A 12000-nucleotide genomic window follows, 5' to 3' on the forward strand; every position below is an offset into this window, starting at 1 on the left:
AGGAATATCACAAAGTGTCAACTTCTGAGTTGTATTTGATGTAGAGAAAACATACAATCTTTCTTTATAAAAGAGTGCAGGAAAAAGTTGTAAAACATTAAGCACGTGAATAACTTTGACAAAGCTTTCTGAAAGAGACATTTATCAGATGTATTTGAATCTTACTCAAAGAGCTGATTTTGCTTTTGTGAAATTCCAAATCAAGAGGACACATCTATAGAGTTTTTAGAATAAAAAATTGGGATTTTATAAATCAAGAGATATAAATCCATAAAGAAAGAAAGAAAGAAAAAAGAGCAACATAAAATATTATTTAGATAGTTTTGGACATTTGGTAGTTTTGGGATTTGTGCTGAACTCTTGATGAAGAAGTAAAACCAGGCCATACTCAGTAGTTTGAAATGTAGAGCAAAAAGTTGTGGGATTCAAACCTGAGCCAAAGCTTAACCCAAAACGATACAAGTCAAAAGCTTCAAAAATTGACCACAGTCTTCACATGTGTTCCAGTGCAGCTCTCTCCAGTGCTGTGAGTAACTGCTGGAGCTTTATGAATAAGAAAGACCAAAGACTGATTATGAAAAAAGCTACAGAACTGCAGCATCGCACATTGTTTATGCAGTTATGTTTACACAACAGGCTCAGGAATCTCCCTGTCTGCCAAATTTTCCCCAATTACTACCCATCCTGCAATAGTATCCTGTAAACTCAGAGCTGAATTTTCAGAGGTAAAATCATCCCACCTGTGAAATGAATTCCTGGCATTCTTTGCTAAAGCACAACCAGCTATTTAAGCTTTCATGAGTTCTCTTTACCACAGAAGATCTCCTTTCAAAGAGTCTTCTTGACCACAGCCCTTTGAAAGGATTTCAGAGGGGACCTATAAAAGTTTTAATATGAGCTGCACTCCTGTAAAGAGAATGAAAAACAGAATTAATTTGATTTGATGACTGCAGATTCAAAACAGCCACTGCTTTCTATCCTGCTCAACACCTGATATGAACATCAGACAGGATACAACCAACTCTGCTGCACTCCTGAAAAATGAAGGAAGCAGAACAGACATCTACACCAGGTTCAATTAATACTTCAAAAGTTTTTCAAGTCTCTCTGTCCAGTGTTGCGTCCTTAAAAACTAGGTGTCTTTCTCCATAGCTTAAAAACTCTAATTAAAAGCTAATGTTAAAATACAGTAACAAGAAATAAATCTCTTCCCAAGCATGATGTTGATGGGTATATCCTATTAATTTCAGTGCCCAAATGTGAATTAGGCATGTCGGAGATATGGAGATAGACACCTGTACGTCTTAAAGTTTTTGTGTTCTGCACAGAATGGGCCATGCACGAGAACAATGGCAGGCACAAAAGAACACAGAAGAGCTGCTGAGAAAGGCATGCGCTTTCTTTTCCTGTCTCATTTTTAAAACAGTATTCTTCATTTCCCACCAGATCAGCTTGCTGCGTAAAGGCAGAGAAGGCTGCTGAAGTGAACTCTTCCCTGTGGCCTTCAAATTGTTCTTAGATTAAAAAAAAAAAAATCACAGCTTTGAAAATAGATTTAGGTAAACCTGGATCCTTGTTAATATTTTGAATATATTCTTATTAGACCATGGTTTCCAACTGGAAAAGTGTTATCTGGACATGTCTGCTAGAAATGAAGACCCACATATTTCAGAAACATACAGGCAATTCTTTGTACAATTCAAGGTTCAAAATCAGTTCCAGGATTAAATCCTAGTCTGCAATCCTGTTATCCTTGGACACTGTTTTGTACTAAAGTTTTTGTTTTCTTTTTCCCTAATGAGAAAGGAAAATTGACAAATATTTTCTCAGGAAATGGAATACTGAGAGCCACCTGCACTTGCATGTTTATGTTTCAAAATGCAGGTGGGTTTTAATTTTGATTCTCTTGTGAGGAGAACAAATAACTGCAGGGGGAATTGGTAAGAAAGGTCTGATTATCTGCTTACACCATTCTTGCTCTTATTGCTAGCATTGAGCTAGCAATACAGATACTGGTATCCTAAATAAACTAAAGCAAACAGAATCACCACTGTTTCCAGGTAAGTTATAATAAAATGAAATGAAATGAAATGAAATTTTGATTCTGTGTAGTGTCCTGTCAAAACTCTTCAAAATCATCAATATTGGTATGACTAACAATAAGGTAATACAGTGTTTCTACACCTCAGCTACAGATGAACACTGGGTATAGAGTTCCCAGTTCCAGGGAGGTTGAGGTCAAGCAGGGGTGAGCCTTGAGTGTTTCGGCAGCCTTAGGATGATGCATGAGTAAAGCAGAATTTCTGGCTTTGCAGGTTTTGGATTTCTTTTCTAGGACTTCATTCACTAGGATGCTTTAAAGAATATAAGCATCTGTGATGAGTTAATTTTGTATTTCTGGAGTTTATAAAATCTAACACAGCAGATGACATTTCTGAGAAACTACAGCAGGGACAGAGTATGAAAGATCATCCTGGTCTCTTTAACATTAGTGCATGTTTCTAAATTGCTTTCTTTTGGGAAATCAGTCACATCTGTCTCATCAATTAGACCAAAAAGTCAAGAGCTAATTGCTCTGATATGCTCCTAAAAGGCTGAGTGATATTTAGACAGGAAGTCTGAGGCAAATCAGAGGAATACCCAAATATATTTAAAAAAAAAAAACACAACAGAAAGAGCTTTTGTGAACTTGAAGGAAGTGGTAAGATGCCAGAGGTCACGAGCCTACTACACCAAGCTGGGATACCTAAGCCTCCAGCCTCCAGAGGTGAGGTCTGCAGGCTTTCAGGGCTTTGGGTTTTGCTGATAGCAGTGCAAAGAAAATTTTATTGCACTTTCTCACTGGGTAGGAGAGCGAGGAAAATTCCCGCTGCTTTGCGGAGGGAAAGGCACCTGTCATTCACACTCTGCAAGAGCTAGGCCTGTTGCATGAACCTTGAATCCTTCCAAGCCTGGTGGAGATGTAATCTGTCATGCAGAGGACTGATGTCCTGTCGGATGAAGAGTGAGAGAAAAACAGCAGTTGCTCTTGAATCATCTCCTTATCAAATTAAAGAACCAAGTACCAGAAACTCTATTTGGTGGCATCCAAAGAATCTGACAAACTCCATAATTATGATATTTTATTAATATAGTCATTACCAGCTATGTAATTTTGTTGTTAATTTTTCCTTTATTATACAAACTGCCATTAGTTACCATAACTAATTTATAAAATCCATATGGTCATTTTAGAAGTCTTCATTCTGAGAATCTGCACTCATATTATTCAGTGAGGTAGGCCAGTGAGGTTACACAGCGTTACTACCACAAAAACAAAGGGAATCAGTGGAATCACTGACAAGTGATCATTCCTCTTGTCTGTCACCAGCAAACACCTTCTGCTAACAGCATTTCATGCCTAGGTAAGCAGGATTTCCACATCTACCACTGTCATTATTTCCAAGCAATTCAGACTGATTGCTTTATTAGCATGAAAAACTAGGAAAGATCAAAACTAAACAGACTTCATGGCTCAGTCCAGGTCTTAAGTAGCTGTAATGAGTAAAAATTACATGCTTGCTATGTCACAGTGTTTATAAAAATATCCATAAACATTTAAATAATAATAATAAAAAATCACACTTGGCAACAGGATTACTGAACTAATACTTGTGGCGCATACTCTTTTAGCAAAAAAAATATTGTAAAAGCTACAGACCTGTCTCATTTTAGTCTTAGACTTCACTAATAGATTATTTTTGATATGCAATCCGTTAATTACATCTTTCCAAAAGATGCACCTTTCCCTGCCGTGACTCGGATTTGAACCGAGGTTGCTGCGGCCACAACGCAGAGTACTAACCGCTATACGATCACGGCAAGCTATCAGAAAACTGAATTAAAGCAACAGCTTTTTAGTCCAGTACTCTCCAAAATTTTATAGAAATGGTGCCACCTACAGTTCACACTGAGTTTTAGCAGCGGCTGGTTCTAAACATTCTTAGATGTAATACATGTTACTGTCTTCTCAAAATCTCTTCCAGACTTAATGTTCCTTTCTCTTAATAATCCATACTTATCACGATTGCCTAAAAACAGACTGAGGAGAGTTATAATAACCCTTCTCCTGTTTCCCAAATCTTTTCAGAGAAAACATTTTTTTTTTCTCTTTTATCAATGGTGGGGAAGGCAAAGTCATGATAGCAGAAAAGTCTGGCAGTGTCCTGTACAGACAGATTTAGGCAAAAGAACAAAATCTACTGAACTGAAAACTGCATTTGCTGAGTTGAACCGGGTGTGATTCATTCTAATGTAAGTGCTTCTATTGATGGACATCCTCTTCCTTACCTCTGCAATAAGCACAGAACATAAAAACCACCTGTTCCAGAATTTGCATTCTCTGCTGTGGAAGGAGATGGTCAAATGCCGTAGATGAAGCCTGAGGGGAGCGAGCACTTAGCATCTATCAATTAAGACCATCAATGAGTGTTATAGTGAAGCAACTGCTGAGAAGCACCTGCCCTTTGTCAGGTGTTCAGACACAAAAAGACTGTAAACAACATTCAAAAATAGGCACAACAGCAAAGAGTTGTTAGTTCTCTCAAATAAGAGCTCCAACAGAAATCAAGCTGCACAACAAAGATTATCATGAGGAGAAAGAACAATGCGGCAAGCTCTGGGGCAATCAAGCCCTGCTCAGAAAATGCAGCCTGTTTTCCTCATGCTCACCCTCCCCACAGTTATATTCATTATTTAATTAAAAACCTTAACTGCTTTGCAAACCTTGCCTGGCTGATAGCCTTAGAGATCACAGCAACATCACCAGTGCAGTGGTACAGTGCCACACTGAGTCTCTGAAGAAGGAGGAAGACGTTCAAAGAGACTTATTAGGCTGTCATACACAAGGCCATTAAGATGTCTTCAGCATGACTTCAACGTGCTGAGATGTGGATTTACTCTGGATGAAGGTCTGCATGGTGAGGACTAATCCATGAGCAGGCTGTGTGAAAGAAACATCAAGCTGGGACTTTAAAAGGCAAACTTACTAAACAGACTCCGCTCTGCCCCAGTGCTGAATCACACTGCCTCTGCCTTAGGGAAAAGCACAGGTGCCTCCTGCAAGCGCAAGGAGAGGTCCTCCCTGCTGCTGAAGCTGCAGGAGGAAAGGAGATGGTACCTCTCCTTCTCTCTTTCTGATGGTTGCTGGGGGCACATGGAATAAAAGGGTGCTCTAATGGTGGTTCAGACTGCTGTACCTCACCCTACAGCCTGGCCCGATGGCTTGGTGTGACCAGAACAGCATTTTGCCCAAGGGTCACTGTATCCTTCCACAGGGCAGAAGGCTGCTGCTTCCCTGATCTCCAATCCTGCCAGGCACAGCCTAGTCCTGTGTTAAGGGACTGCATTGCTGTTGCAAGCTTGAAAGAAGGAAAACCAGGATCTGGAGTGGTATACATCTGACGTAAAACTTAACCCTCAGCTTAGGTTTGCTTCTGCCTCATAAATCCATTACGCTTAGCAGAAATTGAGCATAACTACACAAATAAGCAATGACAGAAAAAAAAGAGGTACTAGGACTCTCCCGATCTTCCCCCTCCATACTAGTGTTCCAGTTCTCATGCCACAGCTGTCCGGAAAGCACGTATCAGCAGGATAAGCTGATGAATGTTCCATCAAGTAAAAAGGACAAACCAATCCCCTCTAGCACACCTTATGCATTGCAGTGTGCCTGTTACCTGTGAAGCCATCACATATATGTTGTCAGACACAAGAAGTCACAGTATGGAAGTCCTTTTTCCCTTTCCCTCACCAGCCTCCAAGCCCTTTGAACTCTCAAGAAATCTGTGAAGAGTTGGACAGTGATTGCCACTTCTGGGCGAATACTTTGATGTGGTAAGTCCTATGATACTCCCCAGTGCTCCAAAGACCTTGATTAAACAGGACAAAGAAACTGGGCAGTAGTATTTAACAGCCACTATCAGGACAGTGTATCAAATGTTCTTCATTACTGCAAAATTCTGGTGTGTTGTTTTGTCTTAAAAAATATATTCATTGAAAAACATGGAAAACTGTGATTCAGAAAGAAAGAAGGGTGGTAGATAAGGGCTGGAGTCAGCTCAAAAGGCCTTAAATAGTGAACAGGACAGCACCATCACCTAGTCACCTACACGTGAGCATGAGTGCATTTGAAAGATGTCATTGCTCAGCATCATGCACGCATGGACAGGTGGAACAGACCTGGAACAAAAATTATTCAATAGTAACTTCTCTGAAGTTTCTTGTTATTGCAGACCTGTGGAAGTAGAGTTCTTAGAATATTTACTTAATTTGCATACTTAGAACATTAAATAACCTTATTTTAAAAAATTTTTGATCTTGTTATTACTGGTTTCCTGTCCTGAAGTAACAACAGCAACTTCCATTTTGTTTGAGTTCCTCAGAACGTCCAGATTTCCCCTAAAGACAGAAGTCTAGTAAACATTATAGATACAGGTTCCTGTCCATGGCATCCCCCTTCCAAATAAGGGTATTAAGTTAAAATTACTACAGGACTCCTTGAGGTGCTTTATAGCATGATACTCAGGAGATGAAGGATTTTTTAAATGTGGTTTGTCTTACAATTCATCAATAAAATATTTGCAGCTCTGATGAGACAGGGTCCTTGCAAGCTCTGTAACCTGTATGATTCTACTATACAGTATCACCTCCCATAGAAGTCACAGGGGTGCCTTATTTTTTGCAGCAGTTAAATAGGTTTGCTAGGTTCCTGTCAAAATTTTTCATGTGATTGTTTTAAATCTAGGTCTCATAGAAACAAAAAAGCACTTCTAGTTCCGTCTTGTTGTACAGGGCTTAGAATGTCATCTAGTGCATTTTTTTGCTAAGTTGGAGTCACTTGATACACTGCTTTTATTTTAGACTTACATACACGAGAATAAGATACAGGTTATAATAAATAACTGTCATCAATATCATACATAAACATTTGGAGCCTAAGATCAGTCCACAAATCTTTGAGATGATATAGCAAGCTGTAACCACTGGGTAACAAATGATTGTTTCATTAATTGTACTGCACTGGTACTACTTTCCATCCTGTCTCTATACATCTTGCCATTGTTTGCATTTACTTATTTATTTTGTAATTTTTAAAAAGAAAATGTTATTACTGTTTCTTTTTTTTTTTTCCCCCAGAAGAAGGTTAGTGCACATGAGCATGCTTTGTGCAGTATTTGCACAGTCATGTGGTTCTCTGCCCCTGAGCCCAGCCTTGCTACCTTTACTTGGGCTCAGAAAACAGTTATGAAATTTCCACCTGCATAACTGAGAAGGCATTCTAAATATTTGCAGTCTCCTTTTTTTTTTTAAATTAAATTGTTTGTTGCTTGGGGATTTTTTTGTCTAATAGTAATAATCTTTCAAAACAATGACTTTTTCTGTTAAGACGTCAGTTTTGGACAGAACATTTCTCTTCCTCAGGATTCAATCTCTGGTCAAAAGAAAAAAAGCAATCAGAAGACACTCCTCCAAATAGCCAACAGGTTCATGGCCAGATCGGGAAGAAGGAGGACTTAAAGCAGACATAAACAGAATCAAACTATGAATCTCTCTCTCTCTCTCATTTCCCAATGGGATTCTTTACTTATCAGATTATTAATTACTGTAAGATGAATCTCTTCGGTTGTCTCTAGTCTGAACTCTTCCATTCGCTGTTAGCATAAGGAAGCATTTAGTGTGACTAGCCTCCAGGCTACTCACCTGTGTTTTAGCAGAGCGCCCGCACCATCAGGCCACGGAGTTTATGCTTTTTGCCTCTGCAGTGAATTAGCTGTGCAAGGGTAACACTTGGTAGAGAAGCCTGAGACAGGCATGCCCTCTCCGCACCCATAGACAAGTAGCCCGAGACATCCACATAGGAAACAGAAAACCCTGATCAAGTCTCTACTCTACCTACTTCTATTACATATCTGGGTTTCTCAGTGTGTTCCTCACCAGAAAGGATGTGTTTCTTCTAATCTTAAAGATCAGAGACACAATACCTCTACCTAATTTTGAGCGACAATCTTAATCTCCATGACTGTCAGAATAACTTCACATAGTTCAAATGTCTACATGATAGAGAAGACTTGGGTGCTAGGTCAAAACCCAAAATTGGCTTAATACTCTCTTTAAACTACTTAGTTTAAATTGTTACCAGTTTGCAGGACGATCTTGAATAAGCACTTTTAAATGGTAGTTGCCATTTGTACAGCAGGCACTTGTCATAGCAAAACGTTTGGGGACGTACAAGTGGAAAAGGCTCTTTTAGTACTGTTTTTTACTATTAGAAACAGAATTCTACCAGCATTTTCTGTGTTTGGTGTTTTGCTCATGGATGCCTTCAGGCAAGAAAGCCCATCCCCACACACATGCACATAGATGATTTTTCTCAGAAAAAATAAAACAGAATTTATTACAGGCTGACAAAACTTGGCTTCAGGCTGTTTGCTATTAAAAATATAAAGGACTAAAGAGTTTTTAGTGTAGCAATAATAAGGACATTCAATGAAAGTTACCATTCATAGGAGGCACAATCACCACCCAGATCAGAGAAGCTGCTTTGAAGAAATAGTGCACAACTGGAGCTCTGACATTGTGTAGACAGCAGCACCCAACACCCTTGTAGGAGAAGGTGAATGCCATCGTATACCCGCTTGTTAGTTTGCATTGCAGAGTTAACTTACCCAATATTTACAGTTCCCATCCTCTCTGATTGTGTTTTAAATGAACAGGAAAGAAGGGGAGAGATGAAGTTACAGTTAAGTATTGCAAACCATTCAGGCCAGCATCTGGAGGCCTTCTCTGCTCCTTTGGACTGGTGCCATCATTTGCACAGTCTAAAGTTCTGGTGTGATGCATATAGGCAATCCTGATTAGGCAGCATTTTACAATTGCAAAGCATAGGATTTCTTTATTGCTATGTACATGCAGGGCATTCAAACAGTCTCTGCTGAAATGATTACTGACTGCCTTTGGCTCAGTGTTGTTACCACTCCATGTGGACGTGCAGCGGTACAGACTGAGAGCCACCTGACCTCCCAAAGGCAGGGTGTGCTCCCCTTCTCTGACCTGCAAGGAACACCCCACCTGCTCGTCTGTGTGAGCCTTGCAGAGCCCTTTGTACTGCATGAGTGAGCCCCTCAGCAAATCTCCCACCTCCTGCCTTGCAGGGGCAGCTTTTACCAGAGTCCACCTTTCACCTCCCAATAAAGAGTGAACATTAAAGTCATCAAAGGGTGTACAAGGAGGGTGAGGGAATGTCATGCATAGCTCCAGGAAAGGGTGAACCTAGTTCTCTTTCTGCTTACAGGGCTGTCATTTTACTGAGCCTTTGGCACAGAGTACTCTGAGGCAGCTTAGACTTTCACTATAACAGGATTATAGAGAAATCAAGGTTTTCTCTGCTGGGTATGTGTTTGCCATTTGGCTACGGTACCTTTCTCAGGCAGATTCTGCACTGAACTTCATTTTAATCTGTGTATAGATGCAAAATACAATTAATGCTCATTAGAAGTAATGCCTGGGCTGGAAATGCTCTTTAGCAATTCATTAGACAGCTCTGCCAGCAGCAAGTTTTTTCTCTTCTTCTGTTAATATTATTTCTATTAGTATTGCAACCACTCTTATTTTCTGTGTGATCTCGTACACAAAGATTCCTAGACCAGAAAAGTATCATTGGGATTCCTATTTTTCTTTGAATTCAAATGCATCCATGCTATGATGCTTTGCTTTTGCTCTGTGCACCCACATAATCAGTCACGAATGACTATACAAATGACTAGTATTATCCCTTAGCCAACATCACTTAACTTTTCTTCATGAACAAATTGCTCCCTGTCCTAAGGATTTTGGTTTTCTTGCAGCTTTCAAGTTTCTTTCTGGTAGCCAGAGGCCTAGAGTTAATGAAACACTCTGGGTGTTCTTCTGCCAGAACTCTCCGTCTACTTACAGGAACAGCAGCATGGCCACATCTGCAACCATGTTTATTTAAATATAGACTTTTATAGCATGAAGGGAGCAAATGACACAGCTAAAATTCTCAAAGTTACAAATTCCCTTACCATCAGCATTACTTATATCAAATCACAGTTGTGTTACAACTCCTGTGTCAATGAAGAAAAAAACATAGTCAGCTGGCATTCCCCCCACTTCGCACAAGTTTCAGCCAGCAGAGCACTCAGGTCAGCATTCAAACAAATTAGATGCATTTCTAGTTCCAAACAGCAAACCTCCAAAGTCTATATAGTAAATGTAATTTCCTACCCTGTTATCCGATGTTTCTGGTGTGCAGCCCAAACCCACATTGGCATCTCATTCTGCCAGCTTGTGGTACAAGTGAACGTGTCATCTGTTGTTCCTTTATTTTGTGATTTAGATCCTCTTGCAAAATTCTCCATCTCACTGAGTATTCATGCAGATTATATTCCTACAGCTGAAGATGCTTATGGGTGGGATTTTTTTTTCTGAAATTTTTCTTGCTCTTTAAAATTTTTGCATACTATTCAAGTAAAACATGGAAATCAAATTGGATCATCAAAATGAGCATTGTGGCTTACCTGAAGTGGAGCATGAACTCATCTCTCCCTAATTTAGTTCCTGAATCTGTTAGCTTTCCTCAAGGGTGCACAGCTAAAGTCCCGGGAGGGGAGAAAAAGTTCCCCGTGCCTCCAAAAATAGACTGAAAATAGGAAAGGTCTCAGGATGTTCTGTTACTGTCAAACACATGTTCCTCTTAACTATAAACAGCACGTAAGCACGACTTCCCATTTGACGTTCTGCTGTTAGTGAATTAGTTGAGGTGTATCCAAGGGAAGGATTTTGTATACATAATGTTCCTCATATTTTTATTTTTTTTTACTGTAACACAACAATACAGTTTCACCTAAAGCTAGGAGACTAACGTATGCATCCAAACGGTTGCAAACCACATGACTGGGAGGATGGCTGTTAAGCAATTTCGTAGTTTGTTCAGCACCATGCTCTCTCTTCTGATGAAGAAAAAAAGAAGAAATACCTTTTTAAAAGCAGGATTTGCCAGTCCTTGCCACTATGCTGCATTTTAACTTCTTCTTGGTGCTCTTTTCAGCTTTCTGTATGGCAGCATTTTCCGTGCACTTACTGTTGCATGGTAGTGCAGAAAGCACACTTTCGCAAAGAGATAAACCACATCTCACACTCAGCTCAGTGACTTGTAAACATCGAAGGATAACTGAAACTCCTTACAAGTCAGTCAAACTAACAAAACTGAGCTAGGGTATGATACCTTTTTAACGTGTTAACTATTGTGAGACCAAACATGTCTTGACAGCAGTTTTCAGCTACGCATTCATTAACAAAGCAGGTATTCGATCAGTCTATGTTTATTGTGAGGGCTTTCTAGAAGCACTGGAAAACGCGTTAAGGAGATAAAACTCTAGCCTTGATGTACTCCGGTGAGGGCAGAACTGACACAGCTCATACCCTCCTGTCAGTCTGGAAGGTCGTGCCTTCGGCTCTTAAATCCCAGGAGCTATTCCAGGGGCAAGCTTCACGAGCTTTGAGGTGCGCTGATCATTATAACTCTTATCTCCTGTCAAAGGAGGGTGAGCATTGTCCTCTGCACACCTTTCTGGTGGAGCAATTTGCTCGTGTTTCCACAAGTGGAAGGGACAGAGCCACAGGGTTATGCAGCTTCAGCTGTAAGCAGTCGTAAATCTTAGCTTGCCAGACTTTCAGGGCATCATCAGTGCTGAGGATCAGCACGTGGCACCCCAAGACTTGGCGGTATACCCATCTCATAAATTCTTTTGTCGTTATAAGCAGAACTGCTTTATATTTCTTTCACCATGAGGAAATCTGTTTGCAGCTTCCGTGAAGGGGGTAGGATATAGGACAGTACAGGAACTAAATTATCCTGCAGTCTGTATGGGGGGATTTCCAGCCTAAATTTACATGCTCAGTTGGATTTTAGCTTGCAGTGCCACACAATCCAGCTACCTG

General features: G+C 40.1%; 1 protein-coding gene and 1 non-coding gene across 2 annotated transcripts in view; both read right to left on the minus strand.

Annotated features, from left to right (window-relative positions):
- NFIB (nuclear factor I B) overlaps positions 1–10676 on the minus strand; it is a 236343-nt gene extending 225667 nt beyond the window's left edge. The window contains exon 1 of the mRNA XM_054809201.1: positions 10578–10676. The gene's annotated coding sequence lies outside the window, so the exon portion shown is untranslated. The remainder of the gene's footprint in view (positions 1–10577) is intronic.
- On the minus strand, positions 3790–3861 carry TRNAH-GUG (transfer RNA histidin (anticodon GUG)). The gene has a single exon. It is a non-coding gene; the product is annotated as a tRNA-His (tRNA).
- Positions 10677–12000: the final 1324 nt, after the last annotated feature.

The sequence above is a fragment of the Grus americana genome, chromosome Z (genome assembly GCF_028858705.1).
Source record: "Grus americana isolate bGruAme1 chromosome Z, bGruAme1.mat, whole genome shotgun sequence".
Classification (NCBI taxonomy): Eukaryota; Metazoa; Chordata; class Aves; order Gruiformes; family Gruidae; genus Grus; species Grus americana.